A 22,620-nucleotide genomic window follows, 5' to 3' on the forward strand; every position below is an offset into this window, starting at 1 on the left:
AGTAGATCGGGGGTGGAGCCCAAGAATTTGCCTTTTGACAAGTTTCCAGGGAGTGCTGAGGCTGCCGTTACAGGACTACATTTTGAGAAACACTGACATACTGAGAGAACGTCAAAGTTAGAAGTCAGCAAACCTTGGTTCCAGCACTCAGTCCACTCTCAATCAACCACGGGTCTCTGGACAAGTGCCTGGGCCTCCTCCCTCATCTGTAAAAGAAAAGTAGTGACCCCTGCTCTAGGTGACCTAGGATGACTTTGACAATAAAATCTGAGAATCCACAGGAAAACACTTAGCACTTTTGCAAGGACTTGAAGCATGTAATTACTGTAGTGAGAAGAGTTCAGTCGCTCAGTCATGTCCAGCTCTTTGCAACCCCGTGGACTGCAGCACACCAGGCCTCCCTGTCCATCACCAAGTCCCAGAGTTTACTCAAACTCATGTGCATTGAGTCAGTGATGCCATTCAACCATCTCGTCCTCTGTCATCCCCTTCTCCTCCAGCCTTCAATCTTTCCCAGCATCAGGCTCTCTTCAGATGATTCAGTTCTTCACATCAGGTGGCCAAAGTATTGGAGTTTCAGCTTCAACATCAGTCCTTCCAATGAATATTCAGGACAGATCTCCTTTAGGGTGGACTGGTTTGATCTCCTTGCAGCCCAAGGGACTCTCAATAGTCTTTTCCAACACCACAGTTCAAAAGCATCAATTCTTTGGTGATCAGCTTTCTTTATAGTCCAACTCTCACATCCATATATGACTACTGGAAAAACCATAGCTTTGACTACACGGATCTTTGTTGGTAAAGTAATGTCTCTGCTTTTTAATATGCTGTCTAGGTTGGGCATAACTTTTCTTCCAAGGAGCAAGCGTCTTTTAATTTCATGGCTGCAGTCACTATCTGCAGTGATTTTGAAGCCCAAAAAATAGTCTGTCACTGTTTCCACTGTTTCCCCATCTATTTGCCATGAAGTGATGGGACCAAATGCCATGATTTTAGTTTTCTGAATGTTGAGCTTTAAGCCAACCTTTTCACTCTCCTCTTTCACTTTCCTCAAGAGGCTCTTTAGTTCTTCTTCGCTTTCTGCCTTAAGGGTGGTGTCATCTGCATATCTGAGGTTATTGATACTTCTCCTGGCAATCTTGATTCCAGCTTGTGCTTCATCCAGCCCAGCATTTCTCATGATGTACTCTGCATATAAGTTAAATAAGCAGGGTGATTATACAGCCTTGACGTACTCCTTTCCATATTTGGAACCAGTCTGTTGTTCCATGTCCAGTTCTAACTGTTGCTTCCTAACCTGCATATAGATTTCTTAAGAGGCAGGTAAGGTGGTCTGGTATTCCCATCTCTGTAAGACTTTTACAGAGTTTGTTGTGGTCCACACAGTCAAAGGCTTTGGCATAGTCAATAAAGCAGAAGTAGATATTTTTCTGGAACTCTCTTGCTTTTTCTATGATCCAGCGGATGTTGGCAATTTGATCTCTGGTTCCTCTGCCTTTTCTAAAACCAGCTTGAACATCTGGAAGTTCACAGTTCACATATTGCTGAAGCCTGGCTTGGAGAATTTTGAGCATTACTTTACTAGTGTGTGAGATGAGTGCAATTGTGCAGTAGTTTGAGCATTCTTTGGCATTGCCTTTCTTTGGGATTGAAATGAAAACCGACCTTTTCCAGTCCTGTGGCCACTGCTGAGTTTTACAGATTTGCTGGCATATTGAGTGTAGCACTTTGATAGCATCATCTTTTAGGATTTGAAATAGCTCAACTGGAATTCCATCACTTCCACTAGCTTTGTTCATAGTGGTGCTTCCTAAGGCCCACTTGCCTTTGCATTCCAGAATGTCTGGCTCAAGGTTGGTGATCACACCATCGTGATAATCTGGGTCGTGAAGATCTTTTTTGTATAGTTCTTCTGTGTATTCTTGCCATCTCTTCTTAATATCTTCTGCTTCTGTTAGGTCCATACCATTTCTGTCCTTTATCGAGCCCATCTTTGCATGAAATGTTCCCTTGGTATTTCTGATTTTCTTGAAGAGATCTCTAGACTTTCCCATTCTGTTGTTTTCCTGTATTTCTTTGCACTGATCACCGAGGAAGGCTTTCTTATCTCTCCTTGCTATTCTTTGGAACTCTGCCTTAAAGGAAAGCAACTTGGAGAAGTTTCAAGATGCAGACATTCTGTCAAACTCAGGCACATAGGTATCACTGCTACCATGCTAAGAAGGGACCCGCAAAGACAAGATGGGAATATTTTAGGGAATTCCTCTCCTCTGAGACCTGTTTCTGAAACAAGTCAGATGCCCCAATTCACCCCGTTCTATACGATGCAGCCAGGTTGTATTATTTGGTGGAGCGGTGTTTGTCCCAACTGTCCTGGGATTCAGAATCCCCTGGGACACTTAGCAACATACAAAAGCCAGGCCCATTGTCCTACTTCAAGGAACCTGGACCTTGGGGTGATTCTTCATACCCTCCAGAATTTGAGAACCATTATATCTGGGCTCATGGCAACTAAGAAAGAAACTGTATACTCTGGACAATGGATCACAACCTGTCTGCACACTGAGATCAATCCAAGGAGCCTTAAATTCCACATGCACGGGCCACCGTCCAGTCAAGTTGAACCATAATTTCTGGAGTCGGGGTCTAAACATCACTACCATCTTCAAAAGCTCCTCAGTTATTTGGATTTGCAGTGAAGGCTGAGAACCACTGACTAGAAAGAGTTCCCTGTCGTGACATCAGCAGATATGCTGTGTGTGTGTGTTTGCTGGTCTCTTTCCCACACTATTTGGTGAGGACACTTTGAGGGCAGCTCTGGTGACTAGAAACCAGTCCAGCACCTTCCACTGCCTTAGATGCTCCAAGTGTATTGGTTGTAATTATGAATGAATGAGCTCCTCGGTTTATATACAAATGAAGTGCCAAGGGAACTCATACCAAAACGTCCCCACATTTAAATATTTTATACAAACACAACCTTTTGTAGCATTCAGACCCTCACAGTGAGAGGGTATTTATTGAAAAATGTGCAGAATCACCATCACAGGGTGTCAGTTGAACAATTTCTAGAAGAGGAGTCAACCCTAGCTATAATTTATTCTTCCAGCTGAGACCAGGAAGAATAATTTGCCAGGAAGCATTTGCATTGCAGAGCTCTGAGAACACTAAGGGGGGAAGCAGTTGAACACCTACTGTGTGCCAGACATTGTCATGTGCTCTCCCTTCACAGCAAACTTGCATCTTTCCTATCTTTTTTTTCTGAGGGGAGAAAGAAATAGCAGCAAATTGCCCACAGTGGGAAGCTAGAGGGAACTTGTGTAGATTCCAGAGCCCGAATTCCTTTTCCATGTTGTTCAGTGAGTAAGTCGTGTCGAACTCTTTGCGACCCCAGGGACTGCAGCACCCCAAGCTTCCCTGTCCATCACCAACTCCTGGAGCTTGCTCAAACTCATGTCCATTGAGTCTGTGATGCCATCCAACCATTTCATCCTCTGTCGTCCCCTTCTCCTCCTGCCTTCAGTCTTTCCCAGCATCAGGGTCTTTTCCAGTGAATCAGCTCTTCACATCGGGTGGCCCAAGTATTGGAACTTCAGCTTCAGCATCCGTCCTTCCAGTGAATATTCAGGGTTGATTTTCTTTAGGACTGATTTTATCTCCTTGTAGTCCAAGGGACTCTCAAGAGTCTTCTCCAACACCACAATTTGAAGGCATCTGTTCTTTGGCACTCAGCCTTCTTTATGGTCCAATTCTCACATCCATAGATGACTACTGGAAAAACCATAGCTTTGACTTTATGGACCTTTGTTGTAAAGTGATGTCTCTGCTTTTTAATATGCTGTCTATGTCTATCATAGCTTTTCTTCCAGGGATCAGGAAAAACTATGACTCTTTTAATTTTGTGGCTGCAGTCACCGTCCGCAGTGATCTTAGAGCCCAAGAAAATAAAGCCTGTCACTGTTTCCACCTTTCCCCATCTACTTGCCGTGAATACTTGTTTATTTTAAATATTTATTTGGCTGTGTCAGGTCTTAGTTGTGCAGTGGACTCCCTACTTGTGGCACACAGGCTGCAGGCTCCGGAGTCCTTGAGGTCAGTAGTTACATGCATGTGGGCTCTTAAGTTCCCTGCCCAGGGATCAAACCCACATACCCTGAATTGGAAGGCAGATTCTTAACCACTGGGATCACTAGGGAAGTCTTCCATGTATATTGTACTGCCACTCAGATTTTCTCCAGCCACCTGTGCCCCCTCCCTCCCTTGCCAGTCCCTGAGGGCTCCTCACTGGGTCCCTGTTCCTCCCAGCCATGTGGGGCTCCACCCGGCGCTTCCTGCCTTCTGTAACAAGCTTCCTCTGGCAAGTTCTTACTCACCCATGATCTGATTAATTGCCTGATCACCTTCATAAGGGCTCACGTACCCTCCTCACTCCTGGTATCCTTGGCCAAGCAGGGTATAGAGCTTATCATCCCCAGAGCTTTGTATGTGTGCATTTACTCGGCTCTTCCTCCATGTAGACAGGAATGTCCTTGCGGGCAGGAACTGTTTCATGCTCCTGTCTCTGTGTTCTCTTAGCCTGGTGTATTTCCCAGCCCCTTGAAGGCACTCAGTATTTTTTTTTTTTTTTAAAGAACGAATGACAGGAGAAACTCATCTGCCAGCAAAGATCTCCAGAAACACTTCAGCATGTGTGCATGTGTTGTGCTTCAGAATATTTTAGAAACATTTTCCAGATTTAATTGAGGCTTCTGGGAAGCCTTGCTGTGTTCTTCCTTGCGAAAAATAGAAGGTCGTTACCAGGAAGTCTCAGCATACCGTATTTATCTGGTGAGTTTTGAAAATACTGAGTAATGGGACTAATGACTCAACATAGTAGTTTCCAAACTGTGAGGTAATCTTTGGACTTTGCAAGATTATTATATTAAGTGTACTTTTTAGTCTGTCAGTGAAAAATAAAAAGCCTGTATTTTCACATTAGAATTCAAAGAACATCTGCTGCGTATTGTAAATAACATATTTTGAAAACCAACTGATGCATACTCAGCCTGCCTCCGCCTGCTAACCATAGCCGGTCCTTAAGACGGGCTTCAATGGGCCACTGGGACGTTCTTGCCATTGCACCCCACTGTCTCCCATAAATCTCCAGATCCCCGTGGCCCCCTCAACACACTCGGCAATGTGAGGTTTTCATTTTCCTATTTTCAGTTGGGATCAGAAAGGGACTGGATTCTTGGATGATTTAGAGCTGTAGAGAGTGTTTTTTCATGGAGTCAAGCTTAAAGAGGATTTCCACTGAGGCCCTTCTTTACCCCTAAGGATATGAAACTTCAGAGAGCCCCCGCTTGCCCAGGGCCAGTGACCCCTCCAGCTCCTGACCTGAGGGTGTACTGTTTGCTTGTCCGCCTGCAGGGAGGAGCCCAGGACAGAACTCAAAGCTCCTCCGTCTGAGCCAGGCCTTCTCCCGGCAGCGCCGTCAAGTCCTCCTGCCCAGATCTCACCTCTTCGTGGGACTGAAAAACTCAGTCAGCTTTCTCCCTTGTTCCTTCTCAGTTTGTCTTGTTAGCACTCTTTCCTAGCAAGTAAGCACCATATGTCTTCCTGGGGAACTTGTTTTCAGGAGATTCCCAGCACATGTGTGCCGGCTTGGAAGAGCAGGGCGGTGGGGGGGCGGTTGTTGGGTTCACCAGCCGTCCTCACCAGAGTGCAGCTTTTGAGGGGTGCCATCTGCCCCGTGGGCTGGTTTGTCCTGAGGCATGAACACAGTCTTTCCCTGGTACTTTCTGGGGGTCACGGAAAGTAGACTGGCTTGCAAAGGGGTGTTACAGAGCCGCAGAGAAAGCCTGGGCCCACTCTCTGCATTGGCTCCTCATCATCTGGGGCAGGTTCTGTCCCACAACACCTCTTCCTTGATCTTGTTCTCTGTCCTCATGGAGTGGATAACGCAGCCTGATTACACAAGAGGGACTCTGTGTGCTCTTCTTTTGCTTTCTTGCTCTTAACCAGTCGCCTGTGCCAAGGCGTGCGACTAATATGTTCTGCATTTGAAGTCATTCATTTTCTGTAACGTGGAGTCCAGCATCCCGCTTCTAAACTTTAATACCTGTCTCCTTTGAAAGCCAGCTTGTCGAGCATCCAATTTGTCTTTTTTTCTTCTTCACTTTCCCCCTTTTTTCCTTGCACTCAGGCTGTCTTTTATCAAAACCCAGACAGAGGGTAAGCCATTGACACCTCATGGCATGCAGCAGCTTGAAGCATCTTCTTCATTCACCTTGACATCTTTGTGGCAAAAAGAAAGCAAGGGTTGGGAACCCTTTCTATTCATCCAGGCTTCCACTAGAGCTCCCTCTTTGAAAGCGGCTTCACAAACAGCCTTAATGGTTGTTATTGCTACCTGTCTCCCTGGAGGTTTTACCAGTTGTTTTGAAAGGCTGGCTATTTTCTGTTCCCTCAAGAATTCACCTTACCTAGGCCTCTTCATTTCTTCCCCTGTCCCTACAGAATCAGTTAATAATAATAATTGCCAGACCTTGTTCTGAGTTTTCCTGTGTGCCAGCAACTTTGCATGGTCTTGTGTCACTCTTACAGCAACCTTTTGAGGTAGTGCCCATTTTAAAGATGAGGAGACTGATGCATGCGGGTTTTTGTCCCTTGATGGAGCTAAGACGTGAACCTAAGCGTTTGAAGTTGAATGCCCAGGCTGTTTACAAATGAGCTAAGCTGCCGGGTCCCCTATACTCTCAGTCACTCATTTGAATTTTGCTGACTTAGTCTTCAGTTTATCCATGGAAGGACTAGATGGCAGCAAGAAATGAGGTGAATGAAAGATAATCTATGGTCTGAGGTTCTAAGGGATAAGGCAGACTCCCAGCAATCGCTGTGGCCCATTAGATAAAACAGTGATTCTCAGTAGCATAGAGAATATTAACAGGAGTGGTGGGGAAGGCGTGGTGAGGACCATAGGAGAGAGAGTGGGAACGGAGTTCTCATACAGCCCAGGGTGGTAAAGGGGTCGTGGTAATCACTGGCAAATCACGATTCTAAGACTGCACAGTGTTCACTACCTGGAAGCTGCCACTGGTTGAACACATGTATTGCATGTCCGACTGATGCCGTATGCTTTCACTTAATAATCCCTCATGACTCAATGAGTATTATCTCACCTTTAAAGAAGAGTAAGTTCAGGGAGGTTAGCTTGACCCAAGTTTGCTTGGATCTTAAATGAAAGAAAAAAAAAAAAAGGAGATTTGACCCCAAAGCTGTCTGTCTTCAACATCTGTGCTCCATTTCTCCGTCCTTGCCAGCCTCTACCCATTATGAAGTTTAACCAGAAACACTGTCGTCATTAGTAGGCCATCCTACTGGTAACGGAAAGAAATGGAGGGATCTTAGGTTTGTGGACCAGAGAGTGTAGCTGAGCAGAGTATAAAAAGGTTTGTACCCCTGGTCCCGTGGATGAGCTTATCACATTCAAGTGGTCCCAGCAGTCAGCTGCCACGTTCTTTTTTTCCCCTAAGGCAAAGTTGCCAACATGTATTTTATTATATGATGGAATTGGGCATAGCAAATGTAATATTTTTATTCACAATCATTTCACTTTATCCATTCTCATGTATTCTGTGTATAATTTCTCACTCTTTGCTGATATAATGATCTCAAATTAGCCAAATAGATTTTTTTCCATTACTTTGTATGTCTTAGTCTGTTCAGGCTGCAAATACCACAGACAGAGTGGCTTATAAACAACAGAAATTTATTTCTCACAGTTCTGAAGGCCGGGAATTCCAAGATCAAGGTGCCAACATGGTTGTGTCCTGGTGGGAGCACTCTTGGCATATTCATAGCCGGTCATCTTTTAGGTGCCATGTTCTTCATGTAGATAGGATTTTAGTTAGACAACTTTGCTTCATTGAGGATTGCTTCTAGAATGATCACTGGTTGCCAGACTTTGTAGAGGAATACAGATATGGGTTCAGGGAGCCATCAGAAGTCAGAGATGCTGGGAATGTGTACCCAACTCTGCTCTTCAACCACCTGTATGGCCTTGGTGACCTCACTGAACTCTCTTCAACCTCAGCTCTTTAATCTATAAATCATGTTAGATAATTCCAGGGTTTGTTTTAGCTCTAAATGATGATTGCTCTCCACTCTCAGGCCATTTACGTTACACACAGAGGAAGAGCCCTGTTAACCAGTGACATATGTAGTTAGTTAATTGAGAAAGCCATTTAAAGGAAGAAGTCATAAAAGAAACGTTATCAACATTTAATTTTTTTAAAAAACAGCTTTATTTAGTGTAATTGATGTACCAAAAACTACACGTACGTGTACACTTTGGTAAGTTTTGATGTATGTACCATCCATCATATCACCATTACAACCAGGCTAGTGAACATACCTGTCACTGTAGAGTTTCCTAATACCCCTTGCTTGTCACTTCCTCCCCTTCATTCCATCAATCCCACCCACCGCCACAGCAGCTACTGACCTCCTTCCTGTCACTATAGATTACATGTTTTCTACATAATTATTTAGAGTTTTGTCTATGTTGTTGTGTTACAACCCATGAATAAAGTATTGTTCCATTTATTAGGTTGTCTTTAATTTTTCTTAAGAATATTTTATATTTTTCAATGCATGGATCTTTAGGTTTTTTGTCAGAATCATCCCTAAATATTTCATTTTGGGGAAATTATTGTAACAGACCCAACTTTTAAAATTTCAATTCAGTTTCATTGTTTCTATTATAATTGGCTAGTACAATTAATTTTTGTACAACGATCTTCAACTATATACAATATGTTGTAATTATATATTCTATATATTCTGCAATTACGCTAAATTTACTTTCTGTCATTTAGATTACATGTTTAGAGTATTATATAATGTGTATTATTTTTTTATCTTCTTTCATTCTACATCATTATTTAGCCAGTTGGATGCAAAGATGCGTGTAGTGTGTGTGGTATCACTCAGTAAGCTGTACAGAGAGCAGATCAGAAGGAGTCATGTACTCCAGGTGGTAAGGAAAGTGGGAGCTGATGGGGGCTCCTGAAACTTCCATCGCTGTAAATAGTGCTCCTAGCCTTCAGCACCCAGTGGGCAAAATGAGCTTTTGGTCACAAGCCCTACTATGCAAGGAATACAAATAAGTCAACTCTGATTTATCTTCACAGGTTGAAAAGTAACCATGACTTGGGGTAGCTCCCTATATCGGCTTTAACCACAATGATAGCAAATAGGATGAGGTTGAAAGAATCCTGGATTGGGGCTCAAATAGGTCTGATTATCAGCAGCTCTTTCTGTGTTGTTGAGCAACCTTGGGTAAATTCATGTTTCAGAATGTCATCTTGAAGAATAAAGGAGCATTTCTTTTGTGTCAGTGTAGGTCTCCCTTCTTTGTGCGTTGGATTTCCATTCCAAGATGTACGACGGTGCATTGTCCCCACCCAGGTGGTCCTTCTGCCTGCAGGTCCCGCACCTCCCAGTGTCTGCTGGAAGTGAATAAGGCAGAACACTCAGGGCACAGGAAACAGCTTGAACAGGTTAGGAGACAAGGAAGTGAAAAGCTTGCATGGGAAGATGTGAGCAATCAGGATTCGGCATGGGATGTGGTTCCTGTTGAGGTAGAGTGGGTTGAAGGGTAGACCAGGGCGTGAGCATGCCAAGCCGTAAAGACCGAAAGAGATGGGTAGGAAGTGGAGAGCCTTTGAAACTTATTTTTTGAAGGGAGCACTCATGGTGAGAGCTGTGCCAGAGATTCTCCAACCTTGACGACCTCAGAGTCACCTGGGAACTTGTTAAAAATACATATACCTCGGGCCCCACCCAGACCTACTCAATCCTAATCTATAGGTTGGGGTCAAGGCATCTGTATTTTTAACAAGCTCCCCAGGTGATTCTCATGCACGCCAAAGTTTAGAAAGCACTGCTTTGGAAGGTTAATCTGGCAGCAGTGCGCAAGATGGATTGGAGCCGAGAGAGCCTGGAGGTTCGCAGACCTGCTAGCAAGCGATTGCAACAGCTCTCCCGGCAGGAGATAATGAGGTTGGGGGCTGTGGGATCGGAAGGGAGGCATCAGACAGGGGAGGTATTTTTGAGAGGCAGTCAGCAAGGACTGGGTAGCCAATTTGATGAGGACCGTGAGAGAGAAATGGGACTTAACAAATAATGCCAAGGTTGAGAGCCGCGTTCTCTACGGCTCGAGGGGAGCGGTAACAGAGTCCCCAGGGGCCCCAACTCAGATTACACACACCTGCTCCCCCTTCCAGCCTCACCTCCCACACCCTTCTCCTCTCTCTCAGCCCCTGAGGCAGAGCAGGGAGGGGGCAGATCAGCACCCCCTCGCCCTGGGCGGCTCACGTGGAGTTGGGGGGACAGAAGCTCCTCCAGGTGACCCTGCAGACTGAGGCTCTGTGACGGTGAGAGTGATGGTACTGCAGGGGGCGTGGTGAGACCAGGAGGGAGGGGCAGGGGTGAGCCCCACGTGGAAGGACAGGGCTGGAGCTGACAGCAGGGTGGGGAGCAGCCCCGGGAGCTGGGGGGCAGGAGCTCCCCTACAGATGCACTTGAGAAAGGCCACCCCAAGGAGGTCAGAGGAGACAGCTGACACTGCAGAGAGAATAAAGGGACCCAGAGAGAAAGCTTCTGTTTAGTGGTCACGAGCAGGTGGAGGTCAAAGAAGAGCTGGTGGAGAGGCGCAAGGACCCTGCTGTCTCCCTGCGGTCCGGAGAGCTCGGAGCCGGGGGAGACCTGCTCACAGGCGGACAGAGCTCTTGCTCCACCAGCTCCTACAGGCGTGGTCAAGTGCACGGGGCAGTTCTGTCCCCTGGGGCCACGTGGCAGGCTCATGTAAAGGGATCAGTCCTCCACAGACACACACGTTTAAAAATCTCCTTTCTAAACTCTAGTGTCTTTGAGCTGATGTAGCAGACAAAGAGAGGGCTTCCCAGGTGGCCCAGTGGTAAAGAATCCACCTGCCAATGCAGGTAATGCAGGGGATGTGAATTCGATCCCTGGAGGGGGAAATTATTCTTGCCTGGGAAACTCCACAGACAGGAGCCTAGTGGGCTACAGTCCATGGGGTCCCAAAGAGTCGGACACAACTGAGCGACTGAGCATACACACATACATGCACACCAGACAAGAGAGACTGAGGGAGTTTTACTATGATAGGCTACCCCCAGGTTTCTGATCAGCTCATAACCCTTCTGTACACATTTTGGGCCCAGCACAGCCAAATATAAGGTATTATAAATCATTATAGTGCTTTGGGGTCCTGGCTTCCCCCAAAGTTCCAGACATTCTGCCTGATTTCATGATCTAATGCTGTGAAAATAGGATGGTGTGTTCTGGAGCCACCTCCAGGGTGCCGCGCAGTTGGCACATCTTAACTAAACAAAAACAAATTGAATGAGCGACAATGGAGAGAAAGGGTGTTTGTATCAACCCAGGAAGTAGAGAATTACAAAGAGATTCTATTTGTGGTGCTGTAAGCTGTGGTTCTTGAAATGGCTGTCATAAAAACTGGCCACTCCTGACGCTGGCCAGCCTCAGTTGTGGCGGTGGCTGCGTGGGGACCTAGGGCCAGCGGTCTGTCTCAGAAGGCACCCTGAGAGGCTAACACGGCATCACCTTTCACTACAAATAGAGCCAACACATTGTCACCTTAAAATACTCAAAACTGAAAAATGGAGGGTTTTATTCGGTGGGAATGTTTAGGACTTCAAGCCCGGGAGACAAGATCTCAGGTGACCCTGAGAGAACTGTTCCAAGGAGGTGGCGGGAAGAGTCAGTTATAAAGAACTTTGCAACAAAGAGCAGGTGAAAGTGAAGTGAAGTTGCTCAGTCCTGTCTGACTGTTCGCGACCCCATGGACTGTAGCCTACCACGCTCCTCCATCCGTGGGGTTTTCCAGGCAAGAGTACTGGAGTGGGTTGTTTCCTTCTCCAGAGGATCTTCCCAACCCAGGGATCGAACCCGGGTCTCCTGCATTGTAAGCAGATGCTTTACCGCCTGAGCCACCAGGGAAGAAGCAGGTAGTCTGAACATCAAAAGATTATTGTTAGCTAAGGAAGACCAGATATCTCAAATTAAGGAACTGAGCGCTTTTCTGTTTATGGGAAGGTACACAAGCCTGGGCTCACTGGAATCATTCCTTTCCTGTGCATCTCAGCTGTCTGGGGCTAGCATCCTGCGCTTTGACTTTGCACATCCTTAGTTCCTCACTCCTCACTCACTGCTCACCGTAGGGAGTGGTGGCAGCCTGACAGCTACCAGATTGCATGTACTGTTTTTCATGGACGCCCTCAGGGCTCAGAGATTCACATTAGGAGGGCTGGGATCGCTGATGGCTGTGACATCCTTGTTTATTGATGTGGCAGTAAATACTCCATTTCTTAACTTACAAAGCTTACATTTTTATCTTTGATTAGCCTAGATACTTATCTCACTTTCTGAGTAAGGAAACTGAGGCATCAAGTAATGAAGAAATGAGTCCCTAACTAGGGAATCAGCACAGCTCAGGGGCTCTTGGGAAGGAGATCTGACCAGTGTTTTCATGTGTAGAGTGCAGCACATTCTTCCAGAGGGGCTTCTTTTATGGGATCTTGTTTAGGTGGAGGCTTCCCTGGTAGCTCAGTTGGTAAAGAATCCACCTGCAATGCAGGAGACCTGCATTGGGTTGGGAAGATCCGCTGGAGAAGGATAGGCTACCCACTCCAGTATTCTTGGGCTTCCCTTGTGGCTCAGCTGTTAAAAAAAATCCGTCTGCAATGCAGGAGACTTGGGTTTGATCCCTGGGTTGGGATGATCTGGGGAAGGGAAAGGCTACCCACTCCAGTCAGTATTCTGGCCTGAAGAATTCCGTGGACTATACAGTCCATGGCTTGCAGAATCAGACATGACTGAGTGACTTTCACTTCCCTTAGGTCGCCAATCGCCAAGTCGCTTCAGTCGTGTCCGACTCTGTACGACCCCATAGATGGCAGCCCACCAGGCTCCCCCGTCCCTGGGATTCTCCAGGCAAGAACACTGGAGTGGGTTGCCATTTCCTTCTCCAGTGCATGAAAGTGAAAAGTGAAAGTGAAGTCGCTCAGTCGTGTTCGACTGTAGCGACCCCATGGACTGCAGCCTACCAGGCTCCTCCGTCCATGAGATTTTGCAGGCAAAAGTACTGGAGTGGGGTGCCATTGCCTTCTCTGTCCCTTAGGTAGAGGCTGTTAAATTAGAGAAAGTCTTGCATGTAGAAGGAGCAGTTGTTTAAAGAGTCACGTAGAGATGGACCTGGGCATAACTCTCAGCCCACTTCCTCACTGTATGATCTTGGACAATTTGACCCTCAGTTTCTGAGCTTCAGCCTCAGTTGTTAAGGGAAGGTAATCATATTTATCTCCTGAGAGTATTGTTGGGAATTAAATATGATGGGACCGTTACAGTACCCGGTGTGTAGTTGATCCCCCATAATTGCTAACTGTTAGAATAATTACTGAGTTTTTCCTCTGGCATCAGTGCAGTGATCCCTAACCTTTTGGGAACCAGGGAGCAGTTTCATGGAAGACAATTTTTCCACAGGCAGGGGTGGGGAGATGGTTTCTGGATGATTCAAGTGCATTACATTTCTTGTGCTCTTTATTTCTATTATTATTACATCAGCTGCACCTCAGATCATCAGGCATTACATCCCAGAGGTTGGGGACCCCTGATAGGGAACTCATGCACTCCTCTGGATGCACCTGAAGAGATGTACCTTTTTCATTGTTGGCGTTTCTAGTTTGAGTTTTAAATATTTTTATCCTGTTGAAGTATTACAGCTAGAAGAAGCTTGGGTACAGGTGAACTAATTCTGTTAATGAATTCTGCCCTTTAAGGCATTTATATGCTGACTAGGACTTTTGGGGTGGGTCTGTGCACCAGAATTTCCCAGGAAGGTGCCCTAACCCCTTATTTAAAGTGAACTTTTATTGAGCCACCTGCTCAGAAGTTGCAGAATTGCTGAAACATTGCCGCGGGCAGGGTGTATGATCACAAAATGAAGAAGAGACAGCAGGACATGGAGATTTCCACAGCACCAGGAAGAACACTCTGCAGTGTCTTACCGCCACCATCCCAGGCAAAGATACAGCCAGCCAGCCAAGTCAATGCTTGGAGTTACGTCAGGAGGCTTGGCCAGGGTCCCCCCACCATCCTGCACCTTGGGTCCCACTGCTGAGCTCAGTGGTGGTTGCTAATGTAAATGCCATCCCCTGGCACTGTATATTGAAACTAACTGGAAAGCAGCAGGCTCTTTCTCTCATCAGATCTTCGGCTGTCCGCCTGGCATCTGTCTGACTGCCTACGCTGGCCAAGGATCTGCCTTCCAGTGAGCATCTTCAAATGTAAATATGCCCCAAAGACACCCCGACTCAGGGATTTCAAGTCTCCCATCCATTCCCGCCCCCCAGCTTAACTCTCTCAACGAAAGAAATTGCTAAAGAAGAGATGAAGAATAAGGCCTCTCTCTGGCTCCCTATGAGGTCCTGTTTACCAAAGAAGCTGAGCAGAGCCACAACAGAATAAATAAGGAAGGCTTGGCAGCATGTTTTGATACAAAATTCATTACAGTTCTGTGTATGTGCTAGACGTTTGGGTCCTCTTAAGCCTGTGTAGATACTGCAGTCCTCTCGGTTCAACCTTTGGGTTTAGAGAGAGGTGTTGGAAGGCGTTCAAAGATGTCAGATAACTGGCCTGACTCTTAAAGAACTGGTTTGGGGAAAAGCTTGAAAATACTCACACCCAGATTCAAAAACAAGAAGCAGGAACGAGTCCAGAAAACTTGGTGACATAGATAGCAGTTGTAATTTTTTTTTTTAATTTTATTTTTAAACTTTACATAATTGTATTAGTTTTGCCAAATATCAAAATGAATCCATCACAGGTATACATGTGCTCCCCATCCTGAACCCTCCTCCCTCCTCCCTCCCCATACCATCCCTCTGGGTCGTCCCAGTGCACTAGCCCCAAGCATCTAGTATTGTTCATTGAACCTGGACTGGCATCTCGTTTCATACATGATATTTTACATGTTTCAATGCCATTCTCCCAAATCTTCCCACCCTCTCCCTCTCCCACAGAGTCCATAAGACTGTTCTATACATCAGTGTCTCTTTTGCTGTCTCATACACAGGGTTATTGTTATCATCTTTCTAAATTCCATATATATGCGTTAGTATACTGTATTGGTGTTTTTCCTTCTGGCTTACTTCACTCTGTATAATAGGCTCCAGTTTCATCCACCTCATTAGAACTGATTCAAATGAATTCTTTTTAATGGCTGAGTAATACTCCATTGTGTATATGTACCACAGCTTTCTTATCCATTCATCTGCTGATGGACATCTAGGTTGCTTCCATGTCCTGGCTATTATAAACAGTGCTGCAATGAACATTGGGGTACACATGTCTCTTTCCCTTCTGGTTTCCTCAGTGTGTATGCCCAGCAGTGGGATTGCTGGATCATAAGGCAGTTCTATTTCCAGTTTTTTAATTTGAATGTCTTCTCCTCTCTCTTAATCCTCTCTCCTTAATCTTCACATGCATTTTCTGTCTTTCTGAGGTCTTCCTTTTTTCTTGTTTTATAACACCTTCTAAGTCTCAAGTGTAAAATCCATCATGTGTCACTCCACCTTCAGCCTTTGTGGGTGGGGAGGGTATTATAGGGGTGGTTGGAATCTGTCAGGGTCAAAACCTACGTGTAAGTCCTGGCTTCTCCTCTCAACTGTGTGGCCCTCAGACCACTTATGCTCTCTGAGTCTTAGTATTTTCATATGTAAACTACAGGCAATGAAACGTATCTCAAAGAGTTGTCAGGAAGAGCAAATGCATTTCAGACCCAATATTTTGTGAGCTTATCACATGCCAGCGTCATCAGTCACATCCTAGCCAGCATGGCTGAGCACAAGCTTACGACAGTTCGCCCCTTTCTTCTGCAGCAGTGGTCATTTTTATACGGAGTTCTCTTCAGGTGTGGATTTTGGGCCCATGGGCTTCCCAGGTGGTGCTGGTGGTAAAGAACCTACCTGCCGATGTAGGAGACATAAGAGACACAGGTTCGATTCCTTGGTCAGGAAGATCCCCTCGAAGAGGGCATGGCAACTCACTCCAGTATTCTTGCCCAGAGAATACCCTGGACAGAGGAGCCTGGCGGGCTATACTACACAGGGTCGCAGAGAGTCTGAACGGCTGAAATGACTTAGCAGGCACGCACTGCATTTTTAATGTACTTAGAACAAGTGTTTATCAGCGTTCTTTCTTGTAACCCTGTCCTCTTGAAATAGTCTTCTTTGACAATTTTTTAAAATGACACCACCCCCTCTCACGAAAGTAAATACTAAGGAATGATATTTGCGGGCTAGGGTTGAACTTTGGAGGGCCACGGTTTTTGTCATATGTGATTTTTTCACTTTTAAAGACTCTTTTTTGGCCCCATTTAGGGGTCCCAGTGCCCCTGTTGGGATACATAAAAGACGTGGGGAAGTCTGTCTTCTTTCTTTTGCATCTTTTCTTCCCTCCATACAGTTTACCGTCCTTAGAGCTTGTTTGTCTGTCTTGCAGTGTCCCACATTTCCTGACCTCTCCCTTTCTTGTTACTGTTGTTTAGTCACTAAGTCATATCCAGCTCTTCTTTGACCCCCATGGACTGTAGCCCGCAAGGCTTCTGCATCCATGGGATTTCCCAGGAAAGAATATTGGAGTGGGTTGCTGTTTTCTTCTCCGGAGATCTTCCTGACCCAGGGATTGAACCCTTCTCTGCTGCATGGCAGGCAGATTCTTTACCACTGAGGCACCAGAGAAGCACATCATTGTTATATATTTCAGGGCAATATGGTTCATCATCTTTTCCACCTAAGATGATGTTGTGGGGTGGGGGGAGGGGGGAGTACAACACCACCATACAGTAAACTGAGTGAATTGAGTTTCATGAACATTTTCTCTAACTGCTGCTTCTACCCAAATTCAATAGGGATTGGAGGGCAGCAGCATAGTTTAAAATTGGAGCGACAGTTCTTGCTGCAATTTACAATCTATAGATTGGCCGTGGAACTGATGGTAACCCTCTCCCTTTATGCTGGCAGCTTCCTGAAGAACTCAAGAAATTTTCCCTGTCTAGTTCAGGGAAAATGCAAATATCAGCTCCATCCTATCCACAGCAGGAAATTAGAAACCTCTTTGGTTAACACAAATGGATTATGATTTTTTTTTTTTTCCTGCAAGAGAGAAAGGGAGAGAGGAAAGAGGCTCGAGGTGGCATTGTATCCCGTAAAACTATATTTATGTGCTAAGACAAGCAATTGATGTTGTTCTATAAAATACAGTAAACACCTCCTCCCTGCCCTTTTGAATGTCAGTCAGAATTCAGAATCATGAAATTTTATAGTATTACTGGTTAGAAGGGCTTCCCACTGGGAGCAGATGCCATCTCTGTCTTCATAGACTCAGAGAAAGTCCTGACATGTTTCATGGCGTTCATACGTGGAAGTCTGTGAAATGGAAAGGAAAACAGCTTTTTCTGTCAACCTGTCACTGATATAAGCTTTTACATTCCATCAGAATGACTAAACTTTAAAGCTGTTTTTCTTCAGTGCTGAGTATCTCTCAGAACTCCCAAGTGTTATCAGATTGATAGAGTCCCAGCATACGATAGAAGACTGAAGCAGTCTGTGGCACGGTATTAAAAATTCATTCAGATACTCGATAAAGCGTGGTTGACAAAAGTGTGAAATGGAATAAGGTAGAGTGAATTTCTTCATGGTTTATTGCCCTTGATTTCTCTACACAAAATAAATAGACAGAATGGACTAAAATCTCTTCTTTATGAAGGTGGGATCCTGGCAGCTGAAGGCCTGTTCATAAAACCCCTCTCTGTGCCACATACCTTGGCCGTGTTCAGAGTTGGAGGCAATGGAAATTTATTGCTGTTGTGTGCGTTCATATTTCAGACTGAGTGAATATGTAGAGGCTGCTTTTATGAGATTGCTGAGACTGTTAAGAACAGAGCAAGACAACACTTGCTTGCTTTTTTTTTTCCTGAAGATTTTTTTGGGGGGAGGGGGGTGGAGGGTCTTGATGATTTTAGTGTTGTTAATGGTGGTGGTGGCGGCCCTGGTGGCAGCAGCAAGTTCTTCCCCTGAAGGTATTTAGGAGAAAACACTCTTTTCATCTTTCCCCTTCCCCCTTCTCCGCCTGCCATCTTGTTTTAAAAGCAATATAAAAAAAGCAAAGCCTTTATAGCTGCTGCAAGCCTGGCCCATGTTTTCATGTGTGTCCCTCCCTTTCGAGGCCTCCCCTGCCTCTCTGACCCACCACCCCCTTCCTTTCTTCTGTCCCTCCCTCCTCTCAGAGGACACAGTTAGTGGAGGCTTCCCCCTGCCTCCCCGCAGCGGTGGGACAGAATGCCTCATTGGCTCCAGATATTAACTTCTGTGCTGAAAACCCGGTTGGAGCTGGTGTGACAAATGGATTTTACCTGCTGCTGGAAAACACAGCTCCACCCCACCCCTGCACACGGCACACACAAGCCCTTGTCTCCATCTTGCAGAGCCCAACCCAGGGAGCAGGGAGCAGAGAACTGCCCCGTGGCACCATCTGTTCCCGCCAGCATCCATGTCGGGCCCCGGCGGTTACATCTGTTGAGAAGAACAGTGCACATGAGGAGTGGTTGGAAAGAAGTGTTTGGTCTCCCCATCATCTCCGTTAGTCATTACTGGGCTGCTGGGCTCACGTGGGTGTATCTGTGTGCACCGCCTCTCAGGCCTCATCTGTATCAATTGGAAATCAGTCACTGGGAGTTAGTTGCAGTCAGCGGGGACCCAGGGCATTTTCCAGTGACATCCATTCTTCTTGTGTTGCAGAAATTCAGGAAACAATTAAAATTCTGATGCATTCCAGGGAGGATTTCAAATAAATCAGCCGATAGCTGATACCTTGTAACTCTTGGTAGCAAAGCAAAATTAACAACCCAGCCGCATCTGTGTACTGTATGCTAAAATAAATAAATTAACCATGCATCACCTCCAATAGAGGAAGCAGCTGGCTTGTTCTCAACCTTTCCATAAGTACCCAAAAGCTACTGATTTGTTAAGTTGTCACTCTCCTTATGGACATCAAGGACTCTCTGGATATGCTAAAAATGGAGCTGGCCAAATATCAGTAAGTTATGGAAAATCCAGGCACTGATTAAACTCAGTTATAGCCTCTAACTTATAGCTCCTAACAGCTTACGCTGAGCAAAGCTGATATTTGTGAGCCAGGCTCAGTGAGGAAGTAACATCAGATAAAAGTCGGTTTGGCAGCCAATTTAGGTAGAATTTTGTCTAAACTTTAAAGTATTAGTCAGAAACTCAGTACTTCTTCCTCTCTCCCTAAAGCCAAATGCAGTGGGGAGGAACTTGCATTAATCGCCCCTGTTAATCATGGTGCTACCTACCTAGGCTTTCCCAGGATCTTCTTTTGCAGCTCTTTTTGCAGTGATTCCACATCCTCCTACTTGCTAGCTTCTTTTTACCAAGAACACAACACAGAACAGTGAACCCTTGAAAAATAAAGATCTTAGAAACATCCCAAATAAAAGCCACACGCTGTTGAAATTGTAAATCCATAGTGTGTACGTGCCTATGTGCCAGGATGTTTGTAAATGTGGTTTACAGTGTGTGTATGTATTTATCAGCACCCAGTAGATTTTTTTTCTCCCTAGAAAGCTGCATAAAATTTTAAAAGATACAGAATATAGTGGCTGGAAAACAAAACAGCACTTAAAAATTGCCCACCTTTCAAATTCACTGCATTGGGAAAGATGGGGCGAGTGTGGTGTTCATCAGAGAGGGAGCTAGGAAAATGATTCACAGGGTGGGCTCAGTGAGAGACTGAAGACGAAGAGAAGGGTAAAACCATTAGGCCAGACTGCAGCGAGGGCATTCAAGATGGGGCGAGGGGGGAGAGTGAATGCCATGCCTGTAGACTCTTCCCAGTGAGAGGACAAAGTGAGGGGAAAGATCAAAGTAAATACAGAGTGGAGGAAGCCGGGAAGGCACAGCCAACAGGAAAGGGCCCCCTTAACCCCTTGAAGGCAGTGGCTGTTGTCATCCGTCTAGTGCTCAGAGCACCTGGTACATTCCAGGCTCAGGGTGCAGTCGTCGATAATCATCACAGTTCTGCCGACAGAGTACAGCTGGAAATGACTTGTCCCTCCCTCCCCCCAGTCTGCAGGAAGCTGCTTGTGTTTGGTAACGAATGGGAAGAGTCAGGAACCCTTACAGCCAGCGATCAGCCGGAGGAGCTAGTTAGGAGCCAATGCCAGTTGGGGCAGGCAGCTCTCACACACACCTCACTGTGAGCTTCCTTTGCCCACTGTGCTGGTGATGCCCGGCACGCTTGGAGCTCTGCAGCCTTCCTCTTTAGACATGTGCCCTAAAAAATTTCACAGCACGCACAAGAATTAACAATCCCTGCAACCTGAAGAGAATTGACTGCTGTCTCGAGATGATTCTCAGAAATCTGCCGATAGCAACACAAGGCATTATAAATCCTTCCAGGTTGGTTCTGACCATGTTGTAGAAGTAATTTCAGCTGGCATGTCACATGAAAGAACAGACTTGAAAACAGTGGTGTGCGCAGCCCTGAAGGTTTCCACTTGGCTAATGTTCTCAGTACCTTATGGCACTAGTTTGGATTGCAGCAAAGGTACCAAAGAAAATGTCTGAAGTCTGGATTTACTCTGTGTGTGTGTGTATGTGTGTGTGTGTGTGTGTGTGTGTGTGTGCATCGTCATGTATATTCTCACTTCTGAAAAAGAGAAGTATCTAATCATATAGCACTCTATTTGTACACCCTTGTTATGAGTCTAGAGGAAGATTGATCACTCGGTATTAATGAGGATGTTGGTACACACTTGTCTACTCTCACTTGGTGTACATGTATTTATGTATGTACGGTAACTCATTAAGTATGAAAATGAGTTATACCTGGTCAGTCCAAGCATGGGGCTAGACAGGAATGTAGATTATCAGTTTGGAGAAGGATTTGTCACTTTGTGGACATTTGTATATGCAGAAATTCCTAAGATCTGTCATATGGTGTACATACATGTGGGCATGTATGTGTCTGTAAGTTTGTGTTCATACAGTATCTTCTGGAGGCACATAGGGTGCTGTCACTCTGGGCAAGTGGCCGTTGCTCACACAGGAGCCATTTGCCTTTGTTGTTGAATGAGACAGAGCTATCCTGGTGGTCCAGTGGCTAAGACTGAGTTCCCAATGTAGGGGGCTCAGGTTCCATCCCTGGTCAGGGAACTAGATTCCACATACCACAACTAAAAAGATACCTCACATCACAACAAAGATCCTGCAGGTAGGGACAAAGATTCCTTGTGCTACAACCAAGACCGCACACAGCTAAATAAATAAATATTAAAAAAAAAATAACTCCCTGTTCCCTGGTGGTGCCAGGAGTAAAGAATCCACCTACCAATGCAGGAGAAGCAAGAGACGCAGATTTGATGCCTGGGTTGGGAAGATCCCCTGGAGTAGGAAATGACAACCCACTCCAGTGTTCTTGCTTGGAGAATTCCATGGGCAGAGGAGCCCGGGGGGCTACAGTCCATGGGATGGCAAAGAATTGAACATGACTGAGCACACACGCACTAAAAATAGAATTTAATGAGAGAGTAAAGCCTGCTTTAGGACAAATGCAACTGTAAACATCAGAACAGCCTTAGCCTTTGATTCCCAGCTGATATTTATGTACACATGAAAAGTTATATTAAGACTTCTAAAATAATACGTGTTATTTTTCACACGTTATACTAATGAAAACCCTGCTTGGTGTGCCCTGGTGGTTGCAGGAAGAGGGTTAGGACTTTTGGTAGACCTTCCATTCAGTATACCTTTCATAAATTGTCCATTTAACTGTAAAGGAAATTCAGAAGCTGATCCAACTAGGAAGTCAAACTCCAGTGCAAGGAACTCAGGACCTTTTCATGACTCATGCACCCTAGCAGTGTTCAGGGTGGGGAAAGTTGAAAGCCTTCTAAGTTAGTCCCACTTCAGGAGGTTAGAAGCAGTCCGAAGCAATTATTTTCCCTTGGCTGGGATGTGGGTGAATGTTTTACCTCTTTGCCCTTATTTGTACAAGTATGTTATGGGGAACCTTGTAATTGGTTTTTGTGTGTATTTTAATTATTTTTACCCCTCATCTGGTGTATCATTTGGGATTACTCTTGGCTGAAAGCAACAGTGTAGTGGTTGGTTTGTCTCTAATGAAAAGAGGCCTGGCCATGCTGTGTGTGGTGTGCGGGGTCTTTGTTCCCTGACGAGGGATCAAACCCATGTCTCCTGCATGGAAACTCAGAGTCCTGACCGCTGGACTACCAGGAAGGTCCCTATCTCTACCCTTCTTAAGACTATTCTTAAGACAGTAGTGAGAACAATTGAATATTAAATCATAAAGCGGTCTGTGTAACAACTCTCCTTAAAGCCTCCCCCAAGAGTTTTCCATATCACTTTGAATAAAAGCCAGATTTTTACATAAAAAGGCCTGGAGTTAGGCCACCACTCAAAGGTGCCACCAGGAACCCAAGTGCCCCCATGTAGA

At 45.5% G+C, this 22,620-nt stretch overlaps 1 protein-coding gene and 1 non-coding gene across 2 annotated transcripts in view; one reads left to right on the forward strand and one right to left on the reverse strand.

Annotated features, from left to right (window-relative positions):
- AUTS2 (activator of transcription and developmental regulator AUTS2) overlaps positions 1 to 22,620 on the forward strand; it is a 1,212,191-nt gene that overhangs the window by 796,461 nt on the left and 393,110 nt on the right.
- On the reverse strand, positions 11,956 to 12,027 carry TRNAC-ACA (transfer RNA cysteine (anticodon ACA)). The gene has a single exon. It is a non-coding gene; the product is annotated as a tRNA-Cys (tRNA).

Source organism: Bos mutus, chromosome 25 (assembly GCF_027580195.1).
Source record: "Bos mutus isolate GX-2022 chromosome 25, NWIPB_WYAK_1.1, whole genome shotgun sequence".
Taxonomy (NCBI): domain Eukaryota; kingdom Metazoa; phylum Chordata; class Mammalia; order Artiodactyla; family Bovidae; genus Bos; species Bos mutus.